Here is a 9784-nt window from a genome sequence, read left to right as displayed (position 1 = left end):
GCTGCTCGGTTATTGCAACAACATGATCAAATACCCCTGATACATGTAAGGGATACAAAGTCCCACACTTGGCACCCCTGGCCAAAAGCATAGAGCCCTTCTGAATTTTCCAACTTTGAAAGCCAAAAGTGGTGTGAAAACTAGCATCATCTAGCTGACCCACTGAAATAAGACTCTTGGTCAGCTTAGGCACATGTCTCACATGTTTCAAAACAAATGCAGACCCATTTGCAAAAGAAAACTTTATGTCACCTGCTCCCACTATGTCACATGCATAGTCATTTCCAAGATGCACACAACCTGTCTTTCCACTATCATAAGTGGAGAACCATTCCCTATGGGGAGTAACATGGAATGAAGCACCAGAATCCAAAATCCAATCCTAGGAATATGCATCATCTGAAGTGGTAAGCAACTCTGTAGATAAACTAGACATGAAGAGAACGTCATTGTCACTATCATGTGTGACTGCATTGATCTCCTCGATCTTCACTTTTCCTTTGTCCTCCCTTGGACTCTCTTCCTTTTGATTTGCACCCCAATTTGCATTCTTTTTCTTATCCCTTTGCTCTCTTTTTATCTTGTAGCAATCCTTTTTCATATGGCCCTTCTTGCCACAGTGGTAACACTCAATGTTCCGTGCCCTGGATTTGCTATGTGACTTCCCTCTTTCTTGGGACTTCCCCCTGAACTGTGATCTGCCCCTTTGCATATTTAAGGCTGCATCCTACTTGTTGCCATCCATAGACTTTCGTCTAATCTCCTCGGCCAACAAGCTACCCACAACATTATCAAATTTCAGTACTCCACCAGGTGCAGAGTTACTGACAGCTGTACGGAAGGTATCCCATGAGGATGGCAATGAACATAAGAGAAATATTGCCTTAGTCTCCGCATCAAAATTCATTTTCTGAGCCTGAAGCTGGCTGAAAATAATATTGAATTCATTCAAATGAGAAGCAATGGAGACCCCTTCCTTCATCTGCAGCTCAAACAACCTCTTCATGAGGTAAACTTTATTAGAGGCAGTTTCCTTTTCATAAGTGGCACACAGTTTCTTCCACAAATCTTCCGTAGTCTGCTCATTTACTACTGTGAAATAAACTGACTCTGCAAGATGAAGTCTAATAGTAGACTTTGCTAATGCATCCAACTCATTCCAATCATCCTTAGACATATTTGCAGGCTTAGCTTCAATCCTTGCCAAGGGTTTAATCTGCTTCTTTTGAATAAGCACATCCCTTATTTGTTCTTTCCACAAAGAAAAGTTTGTCCCATCAAACTTTTTAATGCTGTAAAACTACTTTTCAGACGTGGAAGAGGATGCCATGATGCAAATGAAACAAAATCCCAAATGCTAGTGCCTGCAAGAGAGAATCACACCAAATACTAGGTGCACCCAAATGTGTATGCCACAATAGACTAAAATATCACAAAAAACTCAAAGCTCAAAGCATCAAAAGATGCATCTGACTCATGTGCATATACTATGCATCCATATGAGCAAATCTGGCCCAAAAGAAAATGCCAATAAGTGCCAAATGACTCAAGCATAAACACCGTCCACTGGCATATGCATCAATTATATCTCATCCAAGAGAGCATAGCACTATCAGTGCATCACCAACAATGTGTCAAAGCTGTCCCTCAGCATAAAATAGCATCCATGTGCAAAGCGTCCATAAAAAATAGCATCCCACAAGGCAATTTGGGCCTATCAGCGCATCCAACAAGGACCGCAATGCATCCAAATGGCCTATAAATCATCCATTGCAACCCAATGCATACCACGAATGAGCGCACACTGCTCAAACACTGCTCAAACTGCAACCAGAGTGATCTGCATAAGGTATGCTCAAGAAATCATAGTCCCACGGTAATGAGCGCTACTGAAAATAGAACCTGAGATGCTTCAAAACATGGGCGCCATTGCATAATCGGACTCAGCAAGAAAATCTGCAGATATCTCTCTTTTGCCAGAACTCCAAAATCTCAACCGATGAGTGAGAAACGGGAGTCAATACTTATCCACTGCCATGTGGCATAAATCTAAGGTTTCAAAACCTTAGAATGAAAAATGCATAACAGAGAGACGAAATCGAATACACAGAGATTTATAACTTTGAAAATCCTCCACCGAATCACGCAAGAACTGATAGGTAGGGGTTTTTGGGCGTCCGGAACGCAATGGGACAGACGGTTTTGGAAACCATGGTCTCAATCACTAGGTCCAACACACGGACTGAAAAACGTTTTTGGAAACAGAGCTGTTTATAAACTCCACCGGAGTGCGAATGATGAGCAACATAGAAGTTTTAGGACTCCTGAGTCCACCGGAACTAAGAGATCTGCAAATGGTTGCTCCAAACTTGAGTTCCAACACCCGGGCAAAAAACGCAGGAACTGACACAGTGACTCAAAAATCCAATGAAATGATCCCAGATTCAGGAATGAAGGTGTTTCCAGGCTCCTGAAGTAATGTGGACACCAAAAGCAAGCAATAGTTGCCTCTACAAGTCAATACGGAGTCTCTGTCACATCGAACGGCATCGAACGGAACAGGGAAAAGCTCAAAAAATGACTTTTTCTTTGAAACCACTTAACAGGCTCTCAAAACCACTTCACAAAGCCAAAGTAACTTTTCCAAAGGTTCCTCCAAGGTCTCTGCACACTCGGATGCAAGTAAAGTCACCCACAAAGCTTCCCACAAAGCTTCTCCTTCCTCCCACAGAGCTGCTGAGCTTCAAGCATTCACGCACGCTCAGCTAGATCACCCGGGCTCTGATACTAGTTGAGAGTGCTCTCAACGGAAGCAAGAACGGAAGAGGGAGAGAGAGCGAGAGAGAGAGACAGAGAGCCACACAAGTTTTGGTGGGTGCAGAACCACCCTAATCTTCTTTTTCATTCATTTATATATGTGTTTGAGTATTGTACATAACCGGGGTTAAGGCACAGTGACCTTTAACCCCCACAATCACTTCTGTGCTAACAGGAAATTCCATCATATGGTGCAATCTATCTAATTGGATGAACAAACCGCTCTTGCCCCTAGTCCCTGCCAGCCCTAAGCTCAACCAATTGTCATCGAAAAAGGGGCAGAACCTACCTAAGGTTCCCATCAACAAGCTAGGCCAATTCTTCGAGGGTGATGACACAAATGCCGCTATCCCCATAGTCTATCAAAACCAAAAGGTTGAGGCCATCCTAGATGGGGAAGTGAGAGTGAGTGTCTGTATCAAGGAATGTTGGGTGAAATGGGGAAAGGCCGCACTCGAGCTAACCCATCTAGTAGTAAAGTTAGCTGATGGGGAACTGCCGAGCCCTTGGGAGTACTTACTAGCATAAACATTAAGGTATTTGGATTCACATACCCTGTCAGGTTTGTAGTCATGGACTTCACTCGGCAGTCGGGATATGAAGCTATCCTAGGCAGGCCCTTCTTTACAAATATTCAGGCTCTTGCACGACTGGCGTACTAATAACATCTATTTGTGGCACGAGGAGAAAATCATGAAAGTGGACTTGCACACCTACAAGGCCCACCCATTGTCAGGACACCTCTTTGCCTGGTAGAATTCGACACCATCTCTTGCACCACCTCCATGAAGCTATTCCAACCTCTTCCTGAGCCATAATTCTCGCAGAACTGGATGCACATCTTAGCCAATATAGATGTCATAGAGAGGATAGGGTTTCAGATCACCACCCCAAAGCTCAAGGGTCTAACCGCGGTGGTTCCCCTAAGAATGTTTAACATGCTCAAACCCTGAGAGGTACGTAAGAGAACCATGAGGGTAAAATCAGATCTCCACTAGCTGTCATACGATTGCTCAACCAGGAGTTCTCCTCCAATTGGGGAGCTAGGGTGAGTAAGATAACCTTCCCCATCAGCTCTATAAGTGCAATGTAAGAGCCCCCTTCAAGTCTGAAACCCCTTATATCCAAAAGCATAGCTAAGGCCAAAAGGACCACTACTCTGACATAAATAAAGGAGAAAACTGAAGAAAAAGAGGACCTATGACGCCCCTTGGTGCCAACACGGCTATTGCAAGGTGGTAGATGTGAGGCTACAATCTTTATTTTCACTCTTTCTCACTCTTCTGATGTGTTCGAACAACTTTGGCCTTGTCGCTACTTTGGATCTTCGCATCGAGTGCATCGTATGGCCTCAGAGGGTGGATTACAACACTTTTTTTAGAGAAAGAGGGGTGAAAACATATCATGGCTCTCATAGAAGCCCTTCTTTATCCTCGACTACAACTTCTTTGGCTTTGAAGTAGTTGGCTTGATACTTTTTTGATAGCATTGCTCTTCTACATACCAATCATCCACAAAATGTGCATTCCCAACTTTGGTTTGTGCTTGTTGCGACATTCATTTTTATTTTGCCCAAGCTTCCCACAATGATAACATCTTGGTCGAGTTGAGTAGTTATTTTTCTTTCCTTTGACATAGAGTGCTTGATCATGTGATGGATTAGGTAGTACTTTGTCTTTTACTTTTTCTTCAAGCTCAAGCAGTGCTGCTTCAATCTCATTGAGACTTTTATCAACATTTTTGAGTGTGGATACTAGAGTTCCCTATATTGGGATATCTCAAGGTGTATGCCCCAAGCACACCTTGGGTTCTATGTGTGTGTGCTAGAGGCATAGTTAGGTGCCCATAAGCACTGTTAGGTGGTGGTAGATGCCACATAGGATGATTGAGAGATTCTAGGAGCTGATTGAGGAGATGATTATGGAGCTTGGTGGCTCATGTAGAGGTGCCTACATATGGACCTCACCCTTCTTCATTCTATATTCATTCTCTTGTTTCATGTTTAGCTTCATGCTTTCCTTTCACTTCTTCAACCTGGTATCAGAGCACTATGATCCTCCTTGAGCCCATTTATGCCATGTCATCTTCTTCTTCTTCTTCTTATGCCATTTTCCTCTTTCCTTCCAAAATTTTGTGTGAGCTTGTTCTCTACCTACAAGCAACCATTCCGAGAGCCCTTTTAGACCAAGCATCCTTGAATATGGGCGACCTCTTGGTGACAAGCAATTAGAAATATATTCCCGCATACGCCTGTGCTGATAGCTTCTTTGCTCGGCGAACTTTCACACAATTCTGCCCAATGCCTCGACTATTCGATAATTCCTCTAAGCACGAGTTGGGTGACACTAGAAGCAAGCTGCTAATGAAGTTTGAGCTCGTTTGGTTAAGCATTTGAGGAGAAACAGACAAAAAACCAGTCGACAATCAAGCTCCTAGCTATGGCGACATGACACAGCATTTTGACTTTCCTCTTTAGTGGCTCTTCTCTGGTATACCAGCTTTATTTCTACCTAGAAAGCCCTCTTTTCTTTGCCTTGAAGAGTGAGATACAAGCCCTCCAAGATCAGGCCTCTGTTTTGGACAGTTTTGACAGTGTTGTGAATTTGGTGCTACATTAGATGCTACTTTGGCATTTCTGATACTTTAAAGTGTTGAATAGCATCAGTACAATTGTGGCTACAACTTTCCTTTAGGTTCCTATACCTAGATTTGCTTGGAATACTTTCATTTAGCCACCTCTATGAAGCATGCAAGTTAAAGTATCATTTCCATTATGATTTTTATTATGGAATTTGGTTACCAGTCTTTGCTACACCAAATGCTTGTACTTTGAAGCTTTTTCTAGCCTTGTAAGAGAGTAGAAACTACCAATTTTGGGTTAGAACCTCTCATGGCTACCTTCTTGAATATTGATAAGTTCAATGGTAAAGGCTTTCACACATGGCAGATGACAGTTAAGTTTGCATTGATGAGGGAAACCTCTGGGGGCTTGTCAAACCTGCTTCAACTTCTTCTTCAACAGCCTCTAATGTTGGAGAATCCTCAGCTCCTACATGCTCGGCACGAGATCCTGCTAGAGAGGAGAAAGCCTATGGCATTATTGCTCTTGGCTTAGGAGATGACTATATTCATCACGTTTCTGATATGGAGTCTCCTTCTGAAGCTTGGCAAAAGCTTGATATTCTTTTTGGTGCTAGCTCTCACATCTCAAAATTGTCACTTAAGATTGCTTTCTTTGAATTGAAGATGGCTAGTGGCACTCCCTTGGCTGCCCATGTCAATCACATGTGGAGTCTCATGACTCAACTTGCTTCTATCAACTCTCCAATCACTATGGATGATGTAATGGTAGTATTGCTCAAAAGTATGCCTGAAGATTATGATCATGTTGTCACCCCATTGAAAAATCTTCCTAATCCTACGAAGAAGAAAGGCACAAGGAACTCCGGAGAGGCAATGACACATCCTATGCCATAAAAACTCAAATGGGCAAGTTTCCACCTAGCAAACATTGTGGGAAGACCAATCACCTCTCAAAAGATTGCTTCAAGATCAATCCTTACAAATATTATGGCAAAAACAATCACCATGAAAAGTTTTGTAAGGCCAAAAAGGAAGCAACTACAAAACCAGAAACTGCCAATTTACTTTCAATTGATGTGCCTCCATAAGATGAGGCCTCCTATGATGATTATGCTTTTTGAACCAGCTCCACATATGCTCCATATCTCTCTTTTATGTTGAGTCAAGGTACTCTGCCTGGATAGTCCTCCAAAATGAATGGAATAAACTATTGTGTTCTTTGTAAACACCTTTGGTCACCATATGATGTAGGCCATGTGTATGTGTTTAGCTCCATGGTACCTCCTGTAGACATTGTGTGCATGTACATGCAGGGGAGATAACCATTGGGGAGTCTTATGTATCCCTTTGTTTGACTTCACACCCTTGGGAACCCTTGCTAGCATGAGATCCTAGTAATAGATTTATCCTTGACCACCATGAGATGGCTTGAGACGCTATGTGACTAGATGTATCCTTGACATTTCCTGAGGCATTCCCTTGAGGGGGGGTTTATTGAGATATCTCAAGGTGTATGCCCGAGGCACACCTTGGGTTCTATGTGTGTGTGCTAGAGGCATAGTTAGGTGCCCATAAGCACTGTTAGGTGGTGGTAGATGCCACATAGGATGATTGAGAGATTCTAGGAGCTGATTGAGGAGATGATTGTGGAGCTTGGTGGCTCATGTAGAGGTGCCTACATATGGACCTCACCCTTCTTCATTCTATATTCATTCTCTTGTTTCGTGTTCAGCTTCATGCTTTCCTTTCACTTCTTCAACACCATATGGCTTTCTGTCAACACTGTTGAGAAGTACATCTGAAGCTTCATCTTCCTTCTTCAATATTTTTCTTCATGCCTGCCAATTGTTGCTTTAATGCCTTAAATTTATTGATATAGCAATCATTGTGTCTTCTTATTTTTATCCAATCGGAAGAAATGCAATAATAGATTCACTAGAAGAAATGCAATAATAGATTCATCTTTGTGTCGAGAGTTCATGCTCAACATCATGTGATCACATGTGCATAGCACCATCATGTGATCATATGTGCATAGCACTAACCTATAGAGTACTATAAAGGAAAGGGTTAGATCCCCTAACCCTAACCCTAAATGGGTTTGTATATATTCTACATTTTCAACTAAATCTAGTGTACAGTTAGTCATTTGTGGTGTGCTCTCTAACTGTGCCCTCTCTCCTCATCTCCACTCTTCTCCTCTCCCCTCTTCATATTTTGTCATGGTATCAGAGCTCCCTTGCCTTCTGCTGAGGCATTACGATCCTTGAGAGTGCGAGAGAGATCGAGATATTCATCTTTCATTCCGTTGATGAAAGATTTTCGTTGAATGATAGAAATTCCATTCATGTGAGGAATTTTCGTCCATTGAGTGAGAGAGCTTTGAGATTTCAGAGAAAAAAAGATCCTGAGAGATTGTGGGGGTTAAAGGTCACTGTGCCTTTACCCCGGTTATGTACAATACTCAAACACATATATAAATGAATGAAAAAGAAGATTAGGGTAGTTCTGCACCCACCAAAACTTGTGTGGCTCTCTATTTCTCTCTCCCTCTTCTGTTCTTGCTTTCGTTGAGAGCACTCTCAACTGGTATCAGAGCCTGAGTGATCTAGCTGAGCGTGCGTGAATGCCTAGAAGCTCAGCAGCTCTGTGGGAGGAAGGAGAAGCTCTGTGGGAAGCTTTGTGGGTGACTTTACTTGCATCCGAGTGTGCAGAGACCTTGGAGGAACCTTTGGAAAAGTCACTTTGGTTTTGCGAAGTGGTTTTGAGAGCTTGTTAAGTGTTTTCAAAGAAAAAGTCGTTTTTTGAGCTTTTCCCTATTCCATTCGATGATAGAGACTCCATATTGACTTGTAGAGGCAACTATTGCTTGCTTTTGGTGTCCACTTCACTTCAGGAGCTTGGAAACACCTTCATTCTTGAATCTGGGATCATTTTATTGGATTTCTGACTCACTGTGTCAGTTTCTGCCTTTTTCTGCCCGTGTGTTGGAACTCAAGTTTGGAGCAACCATTTGCAGATCTGTTAGTTCTGGTGGACTCAGGAGGTCCTAAAACTTCTATGTTGCTCATCATTTGCACTCCAGTGGAGTTTACAAACAGCTCTGTTTCCAAAAACGTTTTTCAGTCCGTGTGTTGGACCCAGTGATTGAGACCACGGTTTCCAAAACCGTCTGTCCCATTGCGTTTCGGACGCCCAAAAACCCCTACCTATCAATTCTTACACGATTCACTGGAGGATTTTTAGAGTTATAGATCTCGGTGTATTCGTTTTCGTCTCTCTGTTATGCATTTTTCATTCTAAGGTTTTGAAACCTTAGATTTATGCCACATGGCAGTGGATAAGTGTTGACTCCCATTTCTCACTCATCGGTTGGGATTTTGGAGTTCCAGCAGAAGAGAGATATTTGTAGATTTTCTTGTGAGTCCGATGATGCAATGCCACCCATGTTTTGAGGCATCTCAGGTTCTATTTTTAGTAGCGGTCATTACCGTAGGACTATGATTTCTTGAGCATACCTTATGCAGATCACTTTGGTTGCAGTTTTAGCAGTTGTGCGCTCATTTGTAGTGTGCATTGGGTTGCAGTGGATGATTTATAGGCCATTTGGATGCATTGTGGTCCTTATTGGATGCGTAGATAGGCCCAAATTGCCTTGTGGGATGTTATTTTTATGGACGCTTTGCACATGGATGCTATTTTATGCTGAGGGATAGCTTTGACACATTGTAGGTGATGCACTGATAGTGCTATGCTCTCTTGGATGAGATATTATTAATGCATATGCCAGTGGACAGTGTTTATGCTTGAGTCATTTGGCACTTATTGGCATTTTGGATTGCCATTGTAGTTGGCATTTTTTTGGGGCCAGATTTGCTCATATGGATGCATAGTATATGCACATGAGTCAGATGCTTTGAGACATGAGTTTTGGTGATATTTCACTCTATTGTGGCATACACATTTGGGTGCACTAGTATTTGTGTGATTCTCTCTTGTAGGCACTAGCATTTGGGATTTTTGCTTCATTTGCATCATGGCATCCTCTTCCATGTCTGAAAAGGAGTTTTTTAGCATTAAAAAGTTTGATGGGACAAACTTTTCTTTGTGGAAAGAACAAATAAGGGATGTGCTTATTCAAAAGAAGCAGATTAAACCCTTGGCAGGGATTGAAGCTAAGCCTGCAAATATGCCTGAGGATGATTGGAATGAGTTGGATGCATTAGCAAAATCTACTATTAGACTTCTTCTTGCAAAGTCAGTTTATTTCACAGTAGTAAATGAGAAGACTACGGAAGATTTGTGGAAGAAACTGTGTGCCACTTATGAAAAGGAAACTGCCTCTAATAAAGTTTACCTCATGAAGAGGTTGTTTGAGCTGCAG

Source organism: Dipteris shenzhenensis, chromosome 7, assembly GCF_047967505.1.
Source record: "Dipteris shenzhenensis isolate YYH24624 ecotype China chromosome 7, Dip_SZ_1.0, whole genome shotgun sequence".
In the NCBI taxonomy this organism is placed as follows: Eukaryota; Viridiplantae; Streptophyta; class Polypodiopsida; order Gleicheniales; family Dipteridaceae; genus Dipteris; species Dipteris shenzhenensis.
The sequence above is the reverse complement of the archived record's forward strand: the minus strand, read 5'-3'. Positions refer to the sequence as shown.